The sequence below is a fragment of the Pristis pectinata genome, chromosome 27 (assembly GCF_009764475.1).
Source record: "Pristis pectinata isolate sPriPec2 chromosome 27, sPriPec2.1.pri, whole genome shotgun sequence".
Lineage (NCBI taxonomy): Eukaryota > Metazoa > Chordata > Chondrichthyes > Rhinopristiformes > Pristidae > Pristis > Pristis pectinata.
The window spans coordinates 4,887,030-4,911,017 of record NC_067431.1 but is presented as its reverse complement, the minus strand read 5'-3'; the positions used below and the strand labels follow the sequence as shown (position 1 = coordinate 4,911,017).

General features: G+C 43.0%; 1 protein-coding gene across 6 annotated transcripts in view; it reads left to right on the top strand.

Moving 5' to 3' along the window:
* Positions 1-23,988, top strand: part of st3gal4 (ST3 beta-galactoside alpha-2,3-sialyltransferase 4) — a 90,874-nt gene that overhangs the window by 8,230 nt on the left and 58,656 nt on the right. The window contains exon 1 of one of the 6 annotated variants that reach the window (XM_052039899.1): positions 9,461-9,620. The exons of 4 other annotated variants lie outside the window; for them this stretch is intronic. The gene's annotated coding sequence lies outside the window, so the exon portion shown is untranslated. Of the gene's footprint in view, positions 1-9,460; positions 9,621-16,951; positions 16,970-23,988 lie in introns of those variants that run through there. One more of the 6 variants, XM_052039901.1, reaches the window with a different exon arrangement.

Sequence of the window (23,988 nt, the reverse complement as noted above, 5' to 3'; positions counted from 1 at the left end):
AAAAAGAAATTCCTTCATGTCACTTTGTTGTTTGGCCATTCACCACCTTTTTGATGTCCCTGAGTTCTTGACCCATCTGCTTCCGGGAACAGTTTCCCTCTACCTATGGTCTCAATGTGGAATCATAACATTGACCTCAGACAATGTGGGATATTGTCCAAGTATGTCCTGTTCACATCCAGTCTGACGAGTCAGTGTGCACTCAATCATAAACAAAGAGATGGAGAGTGTTGTTGACGGTGTTAATGAACTGCACTCACCAGTGACCTCTCACCAATGTGTAATTTGAGCTTTGCCAGCACCACATGATTCTAGACCACTTCATATTCTTGGTCTAGACATGGACCAAAGAGCTGAATTACAGAGATGAGAATGACCATCCATGTCATCAAGACAGCACTTGACTGAGTATGGTATTAAGCCACCTTGCTAAAACTGAAGTTAGTGGGCTGCAAGAAGAAAGCACTCCAATGACAATATATATATCGCCTCTATGTAACAACAAGCACTCACACTGCATCTAGATTGCTCTGTGATATTTTGAGGTCAGAGAGTCATATAGCATGGAAACAGGCCCTTCAGCCCAACTGGTCCATGCTGACCAAAATGCCCATCCAAGCTGGTCCCATTTGCCCAATTTTGGCACATATTCCTCTCAACCTTCCATATCCATGTACCTGGCCAAGTGACTTTTAAAAGTTGTTGATGTTCCTCATCCACTTCCTCTGGCAGCTCATTCCATATACTGACCATCCTCTGGGTGAAAACATTGCCTCTCAAGTTCCTTTAAAATTTTCCCCTCTCACCTTAAACCAATGCCCTCTAGGGGAGATAGGCTGTGTGCATTCATGTCCTCAAGATTTTGTACACCTCTGTAAGATCACCCCTCAGTCTCCTACACTCCAAGGAATAAAGTCCCAACCTGCTCAACCTTTGTCTGTAACTCAGTCCCTCAAGTCCCGGTAACATCCTCGTAAATCTTTCAGCCTAATGGCATCTATCTTATAGCAGAGTGACCAAAAGTGAACACAATATTCCAAATGTGGCCTTGCCACCGTCTTGTAGAACTGCAACATTACATCCCACCTTCTATAGTCGATACCCTGACTGATGAAAGCAATGGTTGGATTCGTACCTTGCACAAAGGAAGATAGTTGTGGTCATTGGGGTCAATCATTCCAATCCCGGCACATCACTGCAGAAGTTCCTCAGGGCAGTGTTCGAAGCCCGAAGATGTTCATCTCCTGTGTTACTGATCTTCCCTCCATCGTAAAGCCAGAACTGGGGATATTCGCTAATGATTGAACAATCTTTAATTCCATTTGCAAACGTCAGCAAATTAAGCAGCCCATGCCTGCATGCAGCAAGACCCAGACAACATTCAGGCATGGGCTAAGTGGCAGGTAACGTTCAAGCCATAAAGTTCCAGTCAATGACCATCTACCTGTGACATAGCATGGGGTTACCATAGTGTAAGCCTAACCTGAACCCGAACCCAAACCCTAATCCTAAAGTGTGACCCCCAGATATGACTCTTGGGAGTCATAGTTGACTTGAAACAGAACTGGGTCAGTCACACACATACTGTGGCTGCAAGAACAGGGCAGAGGCTGCGTGTCCTGCAGTGGGTGACTCGCCTCCTGACACCCAAAAATCTTTGCATCATCTACACATCAGGTGTGTGATGGAACATTCCCCACTTGCCTGGATGTGTGCAGCTGCAACAACACTTAAGAAAGTCAGCATCATCCAGGACAAAGCAGCTACCACTTGTTTCCTCTACAGTGGCTGTAGTGTGTATTAAGGGAACTTTACCACCAGTGGAATCCCCTCCAAGTTTCACACCAACGTGGTTTAGAAATGTATCATCATTCCTTCCTTTCCTGGGCCTGGGGTTCTCCAATGGCACTGAGGAAGCACCTTCGCTAGAAAGGCACCATTGGGTCCTGAAGGGGGCTTCACACTCCCTTACCAATTGGGAAGGACAATAACCAATGTTCTGTGTCAGACCTTGAACCATAAATAATAAAAAAATAATTTGATAGATAAACTTTAGAAGAAATAAAGTGATGTCATTCTTAAATGAATAAAACCAAGGGAGAAGAAACCCTTTGGTCAGATGAATTGTCTCTGTACTTTTGTAAGCAAGAAAAAATTGGCATGGGAGAGCAGAGACTGTGTAACATGCATCTTAAAATGTATTGGAAAAATGAACTGGATTGACAGACGATTACATGTGGATCCCAAAAAAAAACATAAAACACTTCTGGGAAACAGCAGACAATAAAGTCAGAAGTGGGAAGTTCATGGAGTCCCTGTTAAAGTTTATTGTTGTCTTAGGCAGAAATACACGGGGCATAAATGCCAAGAAAATGAGAACTGTCTAAAATTAACTTTTGGAACCAGAAAATAAGTTTCATTAGGGATGGGCATGAGATAGGAAGTACTTGAATACTATCTAATTCTTGGAAAGTATTGGTATTGGTTTATTATTGTCACTTGTACCGAGGTACAGTGGAAAAACTTGTCTTGCATACTGATCATACAGGTCATTCATTACACAGTGCAGTTACATTGGGTTAGTACTGATTGCATTGATATAGCACAGGTAAAAACAATAACAGTACAAAGTGTCACAGCTACAGAGAAAGTGCAGTGCAATAAGGTGCAAGGTCACGACAAGGTAGATCGTGAGATCATAGTCCATCTCATCGTATAAGGGAGCCGTTCAATAGTCTTATCACAGTGGGGTAGAAGCTGTCCTTAAGTCTGGTGGTACGTGCCCTCAGGCTCCTGTATCTTCTACCCGATGGAAGAGGAGAGAAGAGAGAATGACCCCGGTGGGTGGGGTTTTTGATTATGCTGGCTGCTTCACCAAGACAGCAAGAGGTAAAGACAGAGTCCAAGGAGGGGAGGCTGGTATTCGTGATGCGCTGGGCTGTGCCCACAACTCTGCAGTTTCTTGCGGTCCTGGGCAGAGCAGTTGCCATACTAAGCTGTGATACATCCAGATAGGATGCTTTCTATGGCGCATCGATAAAAGTTGGTGAGAGTCAAAGGGGACAAACCGAATTTCTTTAGCCTCCTGAGGAAGTAGAGGCTCTTGCAGATACAGATTTCACTGAGAGGGATTCATTCCGAGAATGATAGAATTGATAAGCAGAGAAGTTAAGTCTAGTTTGTATCAGACCTTGGTTACACTGCACTTGGAGTACAATGATCCATTATGATAAGAAGAGAGAAGAGGCAATCATTTTTATTCACATAGAGCCTTTACTGTTGCAAAATATCCCAAGGCGCTTCACATGTGTGCTATCAAATAAAGATTGCGGCTGAGGCTCATGAGATGTCAGAGCACATGACCAAAAGCCTGGTAAAAGGCACATTTACTCCATGCTCCAACTGATGAAGGCAAGTATTCCTTGCACCTTCCTTACCACCCTCTCTACTTGCGTGGCCGCTTTCAGGGAGCTATGGTCTTGGGCCCCAAGATCCCTCTGTACATCGATGCTGTTCAGGGTCCTGCCATTGACTGCATATTTTCCCCTTACATTTGACATTCAAAGTGCAACACCTCACACTTGCCCAATTGAGCAAGCAATGAGGCAACAGTCAATCTTAGATCTAGGATTGGCCTTTAAGGAAATTTGATGCTGGTGGAATTTTCTTTACAGATTGAAAGGGCTACAGTTCACTCTGAAACCAAATACAGCACGAGCAAAGTTACGAGGGCTGAGATGGCTTTGGTAGATTAGGAAGTTGTGTTGAAATGTTTGAGCATCATCAAGCAAGGTACAGTCTGCAACAAATGTATATCACTTTTGAGCTCAACCCAACAGTAAATGTGGTGCATTGTAGCTAATAAGTTAAGTTTAAAAATACTATCAGATCAAAAGAAAAGGCTTATAAAGTTGTCAACAAGAGCGGTAAACCTGAGGATTGGGGAAATCTGAATTTGGCAAAGAAATGCCAGGAAATTACTAAGGAAAGAAAAGTAGAATGCAGAAGTAGTTTAGTAAGAAACATAAAGCCATACTGTACATGTTGTATTTTAATGTAAAATAGATTAGCAAGAGTTAATGTGGGTTCCTTATGGACTGACATAGGAAAAATTGTATTGAGGAATAAGGAAGTGGCAGAGAAAAGTCTAAAATATCTCATGGAGATTGAGAACTAGAGGAACTCAAAGCAATTAACATCAGTAAAAATATGGATAAATTAAAAGGGCTGATCACCTGCATCCCAAGGTTTAGAAAGAGGTGGCAACCATGGACCAGTTGGACCATAGTAGGGCAAAACACTGGAACCTCAGAAAGTGGTAATAGGGCACTTAAAAAATATTATTATTAGGTTGGGTAGAATCAACATGGATTTCTGAGAGGTAAAGCATGTCTGATGAAAATAGAACATTGTGAACCAGTGGATGTGCATTTGGACATTCTGAAGGCCTTTGATAACAAGCTGTACAAAATTACAATGTGGGACTATGGGTAATGGCAATAATTGAGGATTGGTTAAAGTGCACCAAAAATGGAGAGAAGGAATAGAAGGAGAGAATAGGTCATATTTGGCTTGGGGGGTGGGGTGGGGTGTTACAATAAGGATCAGGCTACGGCCCTAGCTGTTTACAATTTTATATCAGTGATCTGGATGGCAAACCATGTATAGAAGTTTGGTGATATTTAGGTGGGTTGCAGAGTGGGCTGTGAGGAGATTGCAGAGAGGCTTCATAGCGATGTAGATGGACAAAGTGAACGGGCAGAGACATGGTAGATAGTGTCAGAGAGTCATAGATGGAATATAATATGGAAATGTCTGTAACAGACAAGATAGAAAAGCAGTGCATGTTTGAAAAGGTGAGAGAATGGAAGGTATTGGTGTTTAACAGGACATGAGAGCCTTTGTATGTAAATCACTGAAAGTTAACATAGCAAGCAGTTGGGAAGGCAAATGGTAACTGGCCTTTATTGCAAGGTGATTTGAGTACAAGGGTAAAGATGACTTATTCCAATTACATTGGGACCTGTTGAGACTGCACCTGGACTATTGTGTACAGATCTGGTCTCCTTACCAAAAGAAACATCTACTTGCACTAAAGGGAGTACATCAAAGCTTCACTGGATTGATTCCTGGGGTGGGGAGTTTGTCCCATGAGCAAAGATTAAGCAGACTGGGCTTTTAGTCCTTGAATTTAAAGGAATGGGAAGTGATCTTATTTAATCATACAAAATTCTGAGGAGCTTAATGCGGCAGATGCAGGTGTTGTCTGGAACCAGGGGTCACAGTCTCAAAGTAAGGAGTCAGCTATTGAGGCCTGAGATAAAAAAAAAATTCTTCACTCAGGAAGTCACAAATCTTTGGAATTCTTTATCCAAGAATGCCGTGGATGCTCTGTGGCTGAGTATATTCAGGACAGAAATTGACAGATTTTTGGATATTAAGAGAATCAAGAGAAATGGGGTTAGTGCCGGAAAGTGGTGTTGGGATAGAAGATCAGCTGTGACCTCGTTAAATGGCAGAGTGGGCCCAAGGAGGCGAATGACAACTCCTGTGTCTTTTTCTCATGTTACACCTTTCATGGTTTATGTGGATGTTTTTCCCCACTCTGGTTTTCTCCCTCACCTCTCTTTGAGTACATTAATGACTTTATTAGCTTCCTGTTCTTGCCCTAAACTGGAACGTTTTATGAACGCTGTCGGTTGCCATCATTTGTGCACAGTTCATCACCAAATTTTTCCTCAATCACCAACTTCTCTGGCTGGTGACTAATATTCGGAGTAAACCACTGGATCCCACAATTGCCTTGACTCTACTTCCCTCCATCTTGTCTCCTTTTCATTCTCCCTGAATGTCCTACCTTTGTCTTCTGATGATGCTGGCCTTCTGTGCTAGGTCTTCTGACGGGTCTTTTACCTCATGCTAGAAGACAATATGCAGACCCTCCATTTAGTTGCACTTTGACCTCTCTGTAGTCAGCCTTCAACCTAAATCTAATGAAAATTGTAAGTCTGATGAGCTATATCTCACCTCTTGATTAGATACATTGCATTCTTTTGAATTCAACAGTGTTTAATAGTTTCAGATAACTATTCTGCTATTACCATTTTCTCCTCTTTGGACCCCTTTGCTTCTTTATTTGCCTCATTATTACTTCTCTTTTCCTTTCAGTTTTTAACCTCTTGCCTTTCAGCCTATCACTTCTGTCCTCTTGCCTGTCTTTCACTGTATCTTAAAACTTGCCCATCTTTTAATGAGGTCCTGACGAAGAATTGTCAGCCTGAATTGTTGTCTGTTTCTGCATTAATGCAGCCAATCTGCTGAGCGCTTATCAGCAGTTTTGTTTTTATTTGTTTCCAGAATTCCTAGTATTTTATCATTTAAGCATTGATGCATATTGAATTCAAAATCATTTTTTTAGGCATGAAATCTGTTCCTATCGGTTGTTTCGGTTATTGGGAACAGGAAGTGAAATCTTTGGGCCCAGGTCATTCTTGGCTTTTGCTGCAAGGTTTTGCAAAGAAGAGAAAAACTTTCTACTTTGCAAGTGAGTTCCTAGTTCATGAGCTGGTGGTGCCAGGGGCTGTGAACAGAAGTTATGAAAACTCTGTGACCAATGCATGTTCGGGTGATGGGGAATAGAAGTTGCGTTATATTTTAGCTTGGTTTTCAGGATCTAGGTGGCAAGGCCAGCATCTATTCCCTGTCCCTGATTGTTCTCAAGAAGGTGGTGGTGAGTGCCTTTTTGAAACCTGTGGTACACCTCCACTCCTCATTAAACTAGGGTTGATCCTCTGGCACGATAGTAGTGGTGGAGAGAGGGATGTGCTGAGCCATGACGTTACAAATTGTGGTGGTGTGCATTTCTGTGGCTGCTGTTGGTCCACAGCATCTCATTGATCTCCAGGTTTGAGCTTCCAGATCTGAGTCTATGCCAGTTAGCATGTTGTGGTCTCACATGACAGATGAAGGTCCCCTTGGTGTTAAGACAGGATCTCCACAAGATCTTTTGACAATGTCACCATGGACAGATTCATCTGCTACAGGTAGATCAGTGAGGACAAAGTCAAGTCTAATTATCCTTCATATTAGTTCATCCACTACCTGCCATAGACCCAGTCTGCTTACTGTGCCTTTTAGAACTTGGTCCTTGGTCTATGGAGGTGCTGCCAAACTACTCATGATGATGGCCACTGAAGCATCCCACTCAGACTACATGCTGTGCCCTTGCTACTTTCAGTACTTCTTCCAAGTATTGTTCGATGTGAATTCATCAGCTGAGGGAGTCGGTAATGGTTATCAGGAGGTGTTTTCCTTGTCCATGTTTCACCTGATGTCATGAGACCTCATGGTGTCTGGAGTCAATGATGAGCACTCCAAGTGTTACTCCCTCCTGCCAGTTTACCCGTGTGTTGCGTGCAGATGGGACAAGAGCTACCCACGGAGTCAGAGGGTGTGAGGGAGGAGCCTGGCACATAGTCGTACTCACAGAATCATCTTGCAGACAATGTTGGTTCTCCCAGCTTAGACCCAGTGTTGAGATGTGAGAAGGACTTTGCAAGATGGACTGGCAGTCACCTTGCTGTGTTCAGATTTGCTAGTTTGGTAGTTCAGTTCTATTCCTTGTTAGATGTTGCAGTGATGGTACAACGGTCTTGCTAGACCACTTCTGAAAACATTTGAGCATTAATTACTGTAAAACAACGTGACATAGATGAGATAGTGTAGTTACCAGATGAGTCATCCAGAGACGGAGTTGTCCATCTGAGAATTAGTATTCCAGTTTTAAGAACCATCTGAAAGTAAAATGGATTGTTGGATTATTCTGATACCTGAGTTGTAACGTGTTCAGTAAAGTCTTCCAATGAAAGAAACCTGCTCTCCTCTCCAGCTCTGGCCTGTACATAACTTCATTCTGCACCAGTGTGTTTGACTCTTTTGCTTTTTAACTACTCAAGGAGGTATGTCAACACGGTGACAACTGGAGGTTGGCAATTAATCTTCCCTGGGAATAAATACGAAAACAAATACAGCAAATTACAGCGATGATCTCTGGCTTGTGTTGGATTGGGATATTTCTGATTCTAATGTTCAGAAGTGACAGTGAGAGGATGATAAACGTTTTTGTTTGAAAGTCCAATCCCAGAAAGAGGTTCTGAGGAGCAAAGTTAAGACTGGAAGTACAGTCCTCTGTGTTGCTGTTCATCAGTCATTACTAGTGTACGTACTCTGCTTTAATGTTTGATTTATTGTTCTACAAATCACCACATGATTCAGTTAGTCACGTTGTTGCTTCACAGCATCTGAGATTGTGGGTTTCAGATTGGGATGATAGAAACCTCGGTATGGTACGAAGAGAGTACAACATTGTTGGACTTGTTTGAAGGTGGTGTGACAGTTAGGGCTCACTCTGTCCGCTCCAGATAGACTTGTTATTTATGGGTTTGTGCTGTGTGTAAAATAACTGATCTGCAGTTGTCTGTTAACATTAACTGCACTTCACCACATGACTGAAATACCTTTTGTTTTCTCTGAATTGCATTATACGGAGCTACACCATTGCAAACCCTTTTTTTTATTGTGCTTAATTCTCTATTATTTCTGTTGATTTTTAATCACATTTGCCTTGAGATTTGGAAAGTGGTTACTCTTAGTTGGGAGTTTAATGCAAAAGATTTCGCACAAGATTTTTTTAAAAAAGGAAATGAACACAAAGTGGTTAAAATTCTTATGAGCCCAAGCATCGGCAATGAGTTAATGGTAAACAATTCACTAATTTTCTGTTATCAATAAGTGGCTTGGCTTGCTGTGTGGAGAGATCCAGGTCACTCTGGGGACACGGTGTGGCTTTTCCTCCTTGTAAACACAGGGAGCGATGAAAGAGACAGGCACGGGTGGTTGGTTGCAGGCAGGGCAAGCTGTAGCATACTTGGGCGCTTAATCTGCATGAGACAAGTGAGTAATGATCTCTTGCATCAAATGAGATGACCCTGTGATTTGGGTCAGCATAGCGTGTTCATTAATTTTGAGGTATTCGACAAAGACGAGTTGTACTGATTTGAAGTAAGTAATTCTGATCAAAATTATTACCCTTTCATGGTGTGAAATGAAGATTAAAGGTACCTGATTAAGAGCAGGTGCAAAAGGTATGGTATGCAGTGCTGCTTGCCAAGAGGAGTTATGTATTTGTGCGAGTTATTACTGGATGCATAGAGTCTTGGGTAGAGAGGTTTGGCAGCTTCTTTCGGGAGTGTTTGCTGCCAGTGAACTGGAACATGCCCCAGCACCAAACTCCCGTTTATAATGCTTCAATTTTCTTTTGAAATCTGGAGCTTTGTACTTTGTAAACTGGCAGCGGTAGCTGCTTGATATGATCTTGCTATCATTGGCAAGGCCAGTATTTATTTTCCATCCTTAATAGCCAAGGTGGTGGTGAGCTGTTTTGAGCTGCCATTGAAGGTGCTCCCACAGTGCTATTGAAGGACTGGCAACATATTTCCAAGTCGGGATGGTGTTGACTTGGAGGGGAGCCTGCAGGTGCTGGTGTTTCCTTGTGCCCGCTGATCTTGTCCTCCTTGATGGCAGACATTACAGGTTTAGAAGGCACGTTCAGTGTAGTCTGGGTGAGTAATGCAATTGTATTTTATAGATGGTACACATTGCAGTTACAGTGTTTCATTGGTGGAGGGAATGAATGTTGGTGGTAGATAGGGTGCACATTGAGTGGGCTTCTTAGTCCTGGATGCTGTCAAGCTTCTTGAGAGTTGTTGGAGCTACATTCATCCAGGCAAGTGGAGAGTAGTTCATCACGCTCCTGACTTGTGCCTTGTGGCTGGTGGAAAACTCTTGAGGTGTCAGGAGGTGAGTCGCTCACTGCAGGATACTCAGCCTCTGATCTTTTCTTATGGACACGGTATTTATATTTTGGTCTGGTTGAGTTCCTTCGCATTAACTTGGTGACCCTAGGACGTTAATGGCAGGGATCTTGGTGATGGTTATCCCTTTGAATGTCAAGAATAGGTGGTTGGACTCTCTCTATTTAGAGATGGTCTTTGCCCAGCACTTTTGTGGTGCAAATGTTACTTGGTACTTGGGCCTTTGCCTGAACATTGTCTGTGTCTTGCTTTGTTTACCAATCATTTACAAATGGAATTGAACATTTGTGCAAACATTAGTGAACATACCCACTTCTGACCCAATGGAAGATCGTTGGTGAAGTAGCTGAAGATGGCTGGGCCTAGGACACACCTGAGGAACTCTTGTGGTGATGTCTTGGGGCTGGGATGATTAACTTCCAACAACCAACAAACTTCTGTGAGGTATGACTCCAATCTTTTGATGTACATTGACTTCAGTTTTACAAGAGCATCTTGTCAATTACTGCCTTTAATGCGAAGGACAATCATCTCACCTGAGTTCTGTATTCAGCTCTTTGGTCCATGTTTGGAACAAGGTGAGGTCTGGATATGAAAAAACCAGATGGGTCATTGATGAGTAAATTATTGATAGCATTGTTAATAACTGAGAGTAAACTGTTTGGGTGGTAATTAACTGGATTGGATTTGTCCTGCTTTATGTGAATTGGACATACCTGGGCAATTTTCCGCATTGTCGGGTAGATGCCAGTGTTGTAACTGTACTGGAACATCTTGGCTGGAATAGGTCTAGTTCTGGAGTGCAGATCTTCGGTACTACAGCTGGGATGTTTTCTAGTGCACCCTAACTGGCATTGCAGTTCATGGGAGTGCATTCCTGACTGCGGCAGCAGGGGACAAAGACTACACAGGAGACTACCATGAAGAGTTGGGGATTTGATAGTCAGCAGGACAGATGGGTATTTCTGTAACTGTCTGTGAGAGCCTGACATGGTCTGTTGTCTCCCTGATACCAAGGTGAAGGCAGTCAGAGGGTGCAAAGCATTCTGCTGGAAAAGGCAAAGTCATGGTACGTTTCAATGCCAATGACAGAGGAAGGGCAGGGTTGCTGCCCTAGTGTCTGACCTTCGGGAGCACACCTTCCTCTGGCAGTACCTTGGGATTGAGGATGACTTGCTTCCACTCCAGTTCTGTGGGTCCCAAGGTGGCTGATGAAGGCCAGAGAGTGGGACCCACAGCCTCTGTCACTGTTGGGGCAGGAGGTGCTTGGTGGGATGGGTTGGTGGTTTGGGAGGTGATGTGCTCCTTCTGCCTTTTGTGCTGGGATTGTGCGCTCCTGACAAGACTTGCAAGGTTATTTTCCAATTTGATGGGTTATGGGAGATGGATTTGCTCAGAGTGTCTTTGTTTGGAAGTCTGGTGTTGGGCATCTGAATGATCTGTTCTGCCCAATAGAACTGGCAGGGTATAACTAGGGCCCCGATATTGGCCTGGGGTAGAAAGTTAATGTTATAGAGTCATAGGGAGATACAGCACTGAAACAGGCCCTTTGGCCCACCAAATTCATGCCAACCATCAACCACCCACTCAGAGTAATCCAGCGTTAATCCCATTTTTATTCTCCCCACATTCTCATCAACTCCCCCTGGATTCTACGCTTGCACACCAGGGCAATTTACGGTGGTCAATTAACCTACCAACCTGCACATCTTTGGGAACTGGAGCACTCTGCAGTCATATGGAGAAGGTGCAAACTTCACATAGACGCCCGATGAGTTGTTGGTTCACTTATCCTGAATTGGAGCTTTCTGAAGCGACTTTGGTGGTATCTTTCAAGTGCTTTGAGGTGCCTGCTGTTTGTAGTACATGTCTCAGTAGCATTTAGGAAGGCAGGGACCATTACTGCCCAGTAGACTATCAGCTTTGTGTCGAGCTTGAGGTCTTAATCTTCAAACACTTTTCTTCAGAAGGCCAAAGGCTGAGCTGGTCGACACAAAGTTTAAGAAGTAGGACCTCGAAGGTAGTAATGTCTGAATTACTCCCAGTTCCACATGCAAGAATGAAAGTACTAAGCTGTGGCAGGCTAATGTGTCATGATGCATGGTGTAGGAGTGAGAGCTTTAGGTGGGACTAGTTCTGGGGCAGGAGGATAGGTAGGTTGCACTTTAACAGGACTGAGGTCAGTGCCCCTGTAGAGAGGCACACTAACGTAGTTGGAGAGCATTGAAGTTGAATTGATGGGGTGGGTACCAGCCTTTGTAGTGGAGAGGATTAATTGAACAGAGGAGTTGGCACTTGAACAGAAAATTGTACAGCATTAGGTGGAACAGATTGACAGGCTACAAGAAAGACAAAACATGTTAAGAATGCATGAATGCAAACATGTAAAACATGGTAAGGTTGCTGACTTCAGGCACAATTGGGACTGCTGTAATACTCCTAGATATCTCAAAATTCAATGGCATAGTTTTTCAGTGCTAGAAATTGAAGTTTTTTTTCCTGAGTGAAGATGCTATGGACCATTTCACCAGGCACTTCCAGGTAACTTCCCATTCCTCCAAATGGATCTGGAAAGTCAGGACCCTCCTGCATCAATATAACGATGGCTTGAATTTCATTCAGTTATTGCAGACTGAGATTGATAACGTCATCCTGCATTAGGGTACTTCTCTCTGAGAAGGTGGGCAACATTGATAAGGAGGTGGGTAGGCCTGACAGGAAAGGGAGGAGTAACAGCCAAGAGAGCATCTTGGTTTGAAGATCAAAAGTAGAATCAATTTGGGTGGAGTTAAAAAGCCAGCAAGGTGCATCAAACATGTCTAAAGTTTCCTGAGGGTAGTGGTAATGTGGGGCATTGTAATGTAGGGAAATGAGAGGTGTATGTAGTCAGGCCAGTACAATAACCTGGAGAGCTTTAACCTGCACAGAATCTGGAGCAACAGACAGCCTGCTGGAGGAACTCGGCAGGTCAAGCGGCGTTTGTGGAGGCAAAAGGATGGATGATATTTTGGGTTGAGGCCCTGAGTTCCTGACGAGGACTGGAAAACGTGAATTAGCAGCAAGGGTGTGGTGCCTTACGGTTATAGAGTGCATAAGAGATGGCTTTCTAGGTCAGCGTGTTGAGAAACCATAAAAGGGAACAAGCTCTTTTAATTCCAGTGTTGTGCGGTGAGAAAGGGTTGGGGAACAGTGATCATGTGCTGGAAAGGGTTTAAACTAGAATGGCAGGGGGTGGGACCGTAAGCAGGGTAACTATGAGTGAGAAACAAGGATAGAAATAAAAGACTGGTAGAATGCAAAATCAGAAGGCAGAGAAATAGATGGCAAATAGTACAGAAGAGGGTAAGGTGGTTACAAATATCAAAGAGGCAAGCTCAAAGGCTTTCTGTATTAATTGTGGGACATTATGTTACCATTGTACAAGATGTTGGTGAGACTGCACTTGGAATATTGTGAATGGTTTTGTTCGCCTTGTTACAGGAAAGGCATCATTAAAGTGGTAAAAGTGCAGAGCAGATTTACGAGGGTGCTGTCAGGACTCGAGGGCCTGAGTTATAGGGAGAGGTTGGGCAGGCTCGGACTTCATTCCTTGGAGTGTAGGAGACTGAAGGGTGACCTTATAGAGGTGTATAAAAATCATAAGGGGTGTAGATAGGGTGAATGCACTCAGTTTTCTTCCCAGGGAAGGGGAATTAAAAACTAGAGGGCATAGGTTTGTGAAAGGTGAAAGATTTAAATCGGACCTGAGAGGCAACTTCACGCAGAGGGTGGTGTGTATATGAAATGAGCTGCCAGAGGAAGTGGTTGAGGCTGGTACAATAAGAACACTTAAAAGACATTTGGATAAATACATGGACAAGAAAGGTTTAGAGGGATACAGCTAAATGCAGGCAAATGGGACTATCTTGGTGGGCACCATGGTTGGCACGGATGAGTTGGGCTGAAGGGCCTGTTTCCATGCTGTGTGACTCAGTGACCTGAGTAAGACACAGTGGGCAGAAGTGACCAGTTCAATGGACAAGGTGATGGGGGAACCTTCCATTGGAAGGGAAAACTGGAAGAGGAATACCATCTTCGTGGAGGGAGCGTTGCCATTAAGAATGAGTTAGGCTGTTGTCTCAGCAATGCTTCCTCTGGGATAATTGAACACCTCATGGGTCACTGTGTTGTGGGACCAGCAGTAATCCTGGAGGTTATGGGCATGGCTGAGGAGGACATCTGTGCTAATCTTGGAAAAACTCCCTTCTGCATCCCAGAGGGAGACCAATTAATTCTCCCTCACCGCCAGTGATGGAAAAGGTACATTCCTCTGCTAAGGTCTAATTGGCAAGGGGCCGGGGGTGTGTTGGTGGGTGGGAAGCTAACTCCTGTTTTGCCAGAGAGGCAAGCTCAAGACTCCATGACATTCAGGCACTGTTACTGTCGGATGATGTCTTTGTCTAAATGAGAGACCACAATGATGTCTCTTCCCCTGCGTTATGACAGGTATGGATGACTATTGGACTGGCAACTATCTAATCCTCTCTGATATCCATCAGCTTTGGGGCAATAAAGTTTGCAGCAGGAAAATCAATGCTGAAGGTCTTGAGGACCATGCAAAAGACTGTTTTACTCATTGACAGGCAACCTGACTGCCCCCAGCCAACAGGATTGCTCTGAAGTCCAGCATAATTAGCACCTGTGAAGAGACTCTTGGCTTCTCTAGCAGGATGGGTTTGGTGGGAATGAGCAGGAAGATACAGGAGCTGATTAATTGCAATTACAAGGTGTTGTTGGATTGGAAGTTCCACCATGCCTCAATGGAAAAAAAAATGACTCTTCAGGCACCTGAAGGCAGAAGTGCAATAGAAAACCTTTGACCTAAAGAACAGATAGTGGGTTAAAAATATAGGAGGACCAGCAGCTCACTGAGTACCATGACATGTGCAGGTTCTTCAGGCCATGAAATCCTTGACAGCTGAGAGTCCACTCCACTGAGAACTGAGAGCAGAGGTGAAACTGATCAAATACAAAGAGCAATGTCAGGTTCCTGAAACTTCTCAATGGCAAGAGATGACCTACTAGAGAGAAGAAAAGATTCAAGGATGTTCTCAACAATTCCCAGCAATGCGTGGGAATCACTGGCCCATGACTGCTCAAAATGGAGAAAGAACCTCCAAGACTATGAGCTGGGTCACATAGAAGCCCAAAGTGAATGGCGGAAGGAGTGTACCACTCACTGACCCCATCAGTCATCACCTGTGCCATAGTCTGCAGATCCTGCATTATCCTTATCAGCCACTTTGGACGCCACAGAACTGTATTGGTAGCAAAACAGGCTTGATCTGGAGGGATTGTCTAAGAAGGAGCTGGTTATTGACCAAAAATGCATAGGACAAGAGTAAATAGGCCACTTTTTGTGTATGTAATAAGTGCTTTTTATCAGTCTTTATCTTCTACTGAAATTTTGGCAGCATCCTCTTCCTTAAGAATTGAGATACAGGCCATCCCCGGGTGATGAACAGGTTCTGTTTTTACAAATGTTCTTAAATCGATCGATTAAGTGGAAGGAAAGTGCGGGTGGAAATTACAGAAGGACTTGCCATAATCTTCCATTCCTCTCGGGTATAAAAGGTGCTGGTGAATTGTGCTAAAACTGTTGTTTTCAAGACTGAAGGACAGTGGGCAGTGGTGTTCTTCAGGCATCAGTCTCAAGACTGTGACTTTTTCTTACATATGGAAAGACTTGGATGTGCAGAGTGAAGTTTCAAAATTTGCGGATAATTTAAAATTTTGAAGTTTGGACATAGTGGTTATAAACTTGTTGGGCAGATACAATTTAATACTGAGAACTGCATTTTGTCAGAAAGAGGAAAAAGAGATACAATATAAACTGAGTGGCACAGTTTAGAAAGATGTGCAAGAACAGAGAGACCTGGGTCAAGGACACAGAACACTACAGCACAGTACAGGACCTTCGGCCCACAACGTTGTGCCAATATTTTATCCTGCTCTAAGATCTATCTAACCCTTCCCTCCCACATAGCCCCCCATTTTTCTATCATTCATATGTCCATTTCAGAGTCTCTTAAATGTCCCTCATGTATCTGCTCCCGCAACCTCTGCAGGCAGTGCGTTCCACGCACCCAACAGTTTCTTCTTCTTCCCCCATTCCCCATTTATCATTTCTATTTCCCTTTCCTTGGAGCAGACTCGATGGGCCGAATGGCCTGCTTCTGCTCCCTTGTCTTGTGATCTCTGACATCCCCCCCTTATACCTTCCTTCCAATCACCTTAAAATTATGTCCCCTCATGTTAGCCATTGTCGCCCTGGGAAAAAGTCTCTGACTGTCCACTCGATCCAAGCCTCTTATCATCTTGTACACCTCTATCAAGTCACCTTTCATCCTCCCTCTCTCTAAAGAGAAAAGCCCTAGCTCACTCAACCTATCCCATGTTGTGAGACTACTTAATAAAGCACGTGAACACTTGGGCTTCAGAGTACAAAAGCGGGGAGGGCATGGTGAACCTTTATAAATGAATAGGGAGGTTGTGATTGGTGTATAGTGACCAACTCTGTCACCTTGCTTTTGGAAGGAAGTGAAAGACCTAGAAGGGGTATAGAAAGGATTCCAGGGATGAAGGATTCAGGCTGTAAGGTTAGTGTGGAGAAGTTGGGGTTCTCCTTGCAACAAAGAAGTCTGAGAGGAGATTTGATACAAATAGACAAGATTATGAAGGGTTTAAACTGGGTAAATAGAGGGAAGAATTCCCCCTGATAGATCATCAAGCACCCAGCAGACTCAGACTTATACTGTTGGCAAAAGATTTATAGGAAATATGTGCGGAAAGGGGCTGCTGACTTGCAGTTTGGTAGCGGTGAGGCTGGTGGAAACAGCTAATCATGGCCTTTGCAAAATAACTTTAAAGGCACTTGAGGGGAAAGTAATTTGAAGGACTTAGTGAAAGGCAACTGAAAAGAGGGTTCTGTGGGAAGCCAGTGCGGATGTGATGGGTACAGTGATTGACCACCCCCCACCCGCTCCCCACTTCCAGACTATAACGGCACCGTGTCCTTGGCTGCTGGATTTCAAGCATTTCAACAGTGTTTGTGCTTTGTAAGTACTTCATTGTCTTTGAAGCTTTTGACGTACCAAGTTTGTTAAAGGCATTCTATTTGTGCCAGTATCTATCACGTTTTAGGCTATCGGGCACAGAGATTCTAGAAATTGGGCAAAGGTTAGTTGCACCTGGACAATGTTTCTAGATTATCCAAAAACAAGATTTGCTCAACTCCCTTGCAAGATGAGCAGTACCTCTGTTACAGCCTGTGATCAGTGAAGGTTACCTTCCATTGCTGTGAATAAGGCTATGTAAATAGTTAGGGAAGATTTCAAAAGCTATGATAGAACTGGAACTGTTGGCATTTATCCAATGTTTCTGCTTGCAACTTGTTGCTCTAGCTTGGATCGGTGCTCCACTGAGCTCGGCCTTCCAGTACCGATTCCCCTTTCTTGCATGGTTCGACATCTTAGTTCCTGTCAGTCCTGGAGAGCTGGGTGAGTGAAGTTGGGGGTTGTCGTGTGAGCTGAGGTACTGACACTGAGCAACTTTCTACTGGTTTGTCTGTGGACTTTTGGAAAATTCCTTGCACGATATTATTTCAGAAGGCACCTTGTAGGCAACCGTCCGCCTACTTGGTCTCTGGCTCGGAGAGCATAGTTGTGGTTTTACACAAAATGATTTGGACAGTCATTGACAGTAAGACGTCAGTGACTGAGATGCTGTTGTTGAGTGGAACTCTTCACCGAAGGCTCAGATGTTTTAACAGAATGACAAATGACATCACCTTGTAGCCTTAACCTCAGTCACCTCAAACGACAGTATTTGTATTATAATATAACCAGCCTCGAAACTTGTCTTCATTAACAGACTGATAGGTGTGAAACAACCTCACTGGTGTGCAGTATTGGAAAAACCATACCAACTTGTGTATCTTCTCGTGCTTCAACATTTTGGTTGCTCTAAGGACGTCTTGAACGTTTGCAATTCCAAATCTGAGTTAAGTCATCCTTAACTCTTTATCTACTGTTCATTTAGAATACCCTCAGAAGTTTGTGGGTTCTAGAGACATGAGAACTGATCTCCCTCAATGCAAAATCCTTGTACTTGAAGAATTGAAGAGTTTTTGATGGTGTTCTGGACAATATTTGTCCCTTGCCAACACCTAACATAGTTAAATCATTTTCTTTATTGTATGTAGGAGATTAATTTGCACATATTCATGCTGTTTTCTGAGGTTACACTAGGAATACTTTAAAAGTACTTTATTGGCTGTAAGATGCAGTGAAATGTTGTGAAATTCAGGTCGTTGTAAGTCTTGGGAGTATTCTGACTCTGTACGGTCTTGCTTTGGAACCTGTCATGAAAGGACTGTCCTTGACTGTTAATATTCACTAACTAAAACTCCAGGGAGTGACTGAGCAGTTCAATCAAACATTATTTGGAATGAAACTAAAATTGTTTTATCCTAGATATATGTACGAGGCTATTTTTCCCCTATGTAATTGTGGTTTATTTCTTGGCTTCCTCCCAAACAACATTTGTATCACATATTATGGAATAATACATTTGTTTGACTATGACCTAATTTTCCAATCAGATAGGAAATAGACCTATATTCTTAATAGCGAGGGACCAGGGATGATGCAAGAACAAAGATTTTTGGATCGAGTCATACAGCAAGGAAACAGGCCCTTTGGCCCAACTGGTCTATGCTGATCTAAGCTAAGTGTTGGAGCACATTTTGCCAAAATCCAGTGAACAGGTGCCTTCTGCAGTCAGTGTTAGCATATATGTTAAGGGGCTGGTCAGACTCCATTGGGAGTACTGCATTCAGCATACCCAGAGTATGTTAAACTGACCCAGGAATAGGTGCAGAGCAGAATAACCAGAATGGCACTGGTGTTCAGAGAGTTAAATTGAGGAAAAATTCCTCAATCCCAGCATATTCCTATTAATTTGGAGAGATGACATAATCAAAATGGTCAAGAGATAAATGGTTAGCAGCATAGATGAAGAATAACTATTTAAAAGCTATTTAAACCAATGAAAATAAAACCCAGACAGGCATCTCAGGGATAGGAAATGACTGTGTTTGTTTTCATGAGCATCACCTGATTATAATTGAGCCAGTGCATTGTTCCATTTCACAAGGTGTACAGCACAGGAGAGACATTTTCTGAGACTGTTTCTCTGCACAATAAACCCGCTCCATCTGACTGGTTTCTGTACCAGGTGCTCCACTGCCCACTCAGCCACATATCACCAGCACCGGAGGTAAGTGGAATAACATGATAGTCAGAGTGGCGATGTCTCTGGACGTGTTGGTAGGATGGACGCTTTGGTCAACCACATTGGAAGCCTGCTCATTTTTACCTTGGTGTGGATTTCGAGTTGACCTCAGCCAGACCACAGTTACTTAGCACATCTACGGTCGAGACAAGCCTGAAATATCATGATCTAGAGTGGCGTCCAGTGTGGCAATGTTTAGTATGAACTCCATCTATCTAGAGGCACAGGATCATTATTGTGTGACAAGTTCAAGAAAATTGCAGCACCAGCCACTATACGTGACCTTTCTCAGATCTCTCACCATCCATCAGGAGGGATGGTGAAACACCCTTCTCCAATTCAGCTGCCTACAGTAATTCATCTCTATCTTGTGCTTGTTCCCTGATAGAATGCAAGCTGTGATATTAACAAGTGAGAACCAACCTCACTGAAGACTGGTGTCACGCAGGGCTGTGTTGTTGCCCCAACACTTTTCTCAATCTTCCTTTGCCATATTATTGTATCTCAACTGCAACAAACATCCTGTGGGAGTGGAGTTAATCATCAGAACTAACATGAAGCTATCCAACTACGCTCCAGTACCAAAGTTATTCAAACCTCATTGGTCGTGCTGCAGGATGTACTTGTTCATGCTTGGAGGCCAAGCTTCAAGCCATCATCAATACTTGCACTGAAGCATACGTGAAGATAGGCCTCGCAGGCAAGACCAAAGTGCTTGACCAGTCTGTCCTACAGTACCACACTGCCATTGGACAATAAAGGTTAATGGTGAGACCTTGGAAAAAGTGGACCACATCCCATGATCTCAGGAGCCACCACTTGAAGGCAATCATTGATGGTGAAATTCTCCACTGCTTTAAAGCACTAGCAGACCCTTTGGTTAATTGAGGAAAAGAGTATTTGGAAGTCAAGGCCTCAGTACAGGCACAAAACTCATGGTCTACCAGATAGCAGTGATCCCTGCTCTCCTGTTTGGTGTTGAGACCTGGACTACCTACAGCAGGCATCTCAGAACACCGGAGAGATACCACCAACACTATCTCTGGCCCTTGATCAAAGTGGAGAAGGAGCATTCAGGATGGCATTGAGAGCTCGCAGAGATCCTACATAAGCATCTGTGGGAGCGCTCCGCCTCAAACACCCCACCCCTTCGCCTCCACCTTTCTCATCTGTGGAAGTGTCCGCAGTTCCCACATTGGCTTCATCAGCCACTTCAGAATCCACAAAACCCACAGTGGAAGTAAGGCATCCTCAATCCTGAGAGTATCAGAAATGATGGAAATTAGTGTTTGCTCAGGATGGAGTTGTGCAGTGGCAGGTCATGGAGGGCACTACTTGGAGGGGAAGCAAAAGCAGACTGAGGAATAAACCTGAAAGAGGAACCAGATGCATACTTAAAGGGCAAACCTGCAGCGACACTGGCAAAGAGCAGAGCAGATTTAGCTTCTGGTAGTAGTTATTACTTCTTCATTGAGCACGATGAAAGAAAAAGTAATTCGCAATAATCATCATTGCATGGATGACCTTTGGGTTAGTTAACTGCACAGAATCTTCTGAAATTTGTCTGTGTGAGGGGATTTGCTAACCAGACAACAATGTTGCAATGTAGTGAGTTTGACACTTTGGCATCCCTGGCGACAGGTCGAGAAATTTTAAACATTTTTCAATGTTGGCAACTGTATTTGTTTGAAAATTTCTTTTGAATGGGAGAAATTATCCAAATTCAGGATTCTTTGCACTTTGCAACATAAGGATCTTTCATGATTTAAAAGGTGACGTCATATTTATATTTGTGAAATGTGACGAGGTAAAGAAGGATGTTTGTGAGAGTGGGAGTGGTACCTACAAGTCATGGCTTGGTAGCCTTGGAAGAATCTGGTTATATCCACTTGTAGCTTTCTGTTCATTAACCAATTCTTAGTATATCACGTCTACAAAAGCATCTTCTATGAATTCCTTGAATTAATCGCTCTTTTAATTTGGAGTAAATTTTGACTCCATGTGCTCTAATCTTGTTGACTAACCTTCTGTGGGAATTAATTGAAAACCTAAATGATACAAATACACTGCATCCACTGGTTATCTCTCATCTGTTCTCTTAGACCGGTTCTCAAAGAATTCCAATAGATTACTCAAACATGATTTATTTCATAAATTCATGTTGACTTTGCGCATTCCTATTATTCTTTTCAAGGTGATATGTTATTACCTCTTTCATTATAGATTTTAAAATTTTCCCTCCCAATGACATTAGGCTAACAGGTCTATAGTTCCCTGTTTTCTCTCTCCCTCTCTTAAATGCTGGGGTCACACTTAATACCATCCGATCCACAGGAATAATTCCAGACTCTAAAGATCCCTGGAAGATGACAACAAGAGCAGCCATTGAATCTAAAACCACCTCCTACAAAACCCTGGAAATAAGGTCATCAGGTCTTTGACATTTATAGCTTTCAAGCTTACCAATGTGTCTAGCACTGTTTTGTGATGAATAGTTATTTCCTTCAACCCATTTTCGCTAGACCCTTAGTTCCCTAATATAACCAGACAGCTAAGTATGTCATCGTCTGAGAACACAGTCCCAAAATAACTATTTAGTTCCTCAGCCATTCCCTTATTCCAAAATGTAAATTCTCTGTAAATAACCTTCATTTACCCTCACCAATCTTTTTTATATACTTGTAAAAAGCTTTTATAGTGTGTTTTTTTTTATGTTTCTTGCCAGTCTACTCTCACATTCTGTCTTGCCTTTCTTTATCAATGTCTTGGCACTCCCTTTGCTGAGTTCTAAAATGCACTCACTCCACAGCCTATTGCTATTTCTGGCAACTTTATAAACTTCCTTTGATTTAATACTTGGTGTAGCTGTGACTGAGCCTCACAGATACTGGAGCTGTAGATGGAAAAGGTCTTTATCCAGCAGGACAAGCTGGGATTCTGGAGGGTATGTGTCTCTAACACACTTTGCATTACAGTGAGGTTTTGTACTTATTAAGCACAAAGATAACAAGCAATTAAATACGGTTTCAATGATTATTATTACTTACTTTAACATTTTAAGTGTAGATGGGTAACTTTGTAGATTTACATAAACAGGAGATGGCCATGTAATACATTTACTGATCTCATTTTGAGAGTTTCAATGAGAGTTTCAATTGCCAATGAACATAAACATTCATTTATTGTCTTCCTCTGTGTAGTTACATAGTGCAGAATCAGAATGTCCCACACCCAATGGCCAGTTTCAATGTTCTTAAAGTATCGATGAATGTCACATTAGTTAATAAAGTATCATTATTCAAAAGTCAATAGAAGAGATTGCTTTGTCAGTTTCTAAAGTAAAATTTCTCTTAATTGGCCTGCTGACCTTTGTAGACAATGCTGCTTGCTTGATTATTGCTGGGAAGTTGCAGAGTGGCTTCCACCCTACCGTGGTTGAAGGAGCTCTCATCCACATCTCCTCTATTTCCTGGACTTCTGTTCTCACCCCACCTCCCCACAGTTAAGTGGGTAGAGTTCCCTTGGTCTTCGCCTCACCTCGCTTTGCCATTTCTACCCGCTGCCACAGGATCATCCAAATGCAAACTAGAAGAACAACATCTCTTATTCCACTTGGGTAGCCTACAGTCCACTTCTACGAACACCTACCAGCCCCTATCTCTGTGTACTGGCTACTTTCCCTCTACACTGTCAGTCCTGATGCAGGGTCTCAACCTGAAACGCTGACCATTGCTCTGCCTCCACAGACACCGCTTGACCTGCTGTGTTTTATTTTTGGCTCCTGTTTGTATTAACTGGCTGTTACCCCTATCCTGTAACTCCTGAATGATGTCCCATGTCTAACTATCCCTAACAATATTGCCCTTTCTCTTTTCAATCTCTTTCTTTTGGGGTTTTGTGCCTTAAAGGGATATATTTTTTGTGCAATGTATGCATTATTTCTTTAAATGCCAACCGTTGCTTGCGTACTATCATACCTCATCGTCCCAATCAGCCTTGGCCAGAATTCCTCTCATATTTCTATAGTTTCCTTTGTTTAGATTTATGACCCTAGTTTTGTATTGAACCACAGAGGAGGTGTGGTGTTGGACGCAATCACTACATTCAAGAGGTGTTTAGACAGTCACTTGAACAGACAAAGCATAAAATGATGTGGACCTAATATGGTGAAATGGGACTAGTGTAGATGGACAAAAAGGCCATCATGGACATGATGGGCCGAAGGGTCTGTATCTGCACTGGACAACTGTGACTCTGTGACTTACAAACATAATATAAAACTCTATCATATTATGGTCACTCTTCCCCCTCAGGCCCCTTAACAACGATATCATCAATCAACCCTTTCTCTTTGCACAATATGGGATCCAAACTGCCTTTTTCCCCCAGTTAGTCCATCAGCATACTGATCTAGCAAAAGTGTCTAGTATGCACTTCATCAATTCATCTTCCTCATTATAGCAAATTTAATTTACCCTGTCTCAATGTAGGTTAAAGTCTCGCACGATTACTCTAATACCCCTGTTACAAGTACCTTTGACTTTCTGCTTCATGCCATATCCAGTACTACAACTGCTATTTGGTTGCCTTTAAATGACTGCCACCAATGTTTGCTGCCTCTTCTATTTCTAAACCCAACTTGTATTGCTTCCAATTCTACATCATGATCTGTCAAGCCAAAGTCATTTCTCACCAGTGCACTGATCTGCCTCATTCTCTGCTTCCTTGTCTCCTGTCCTTCTAAAATGTTGAATATCCTGGAATGTTTGGTTCTCAGCTTTGG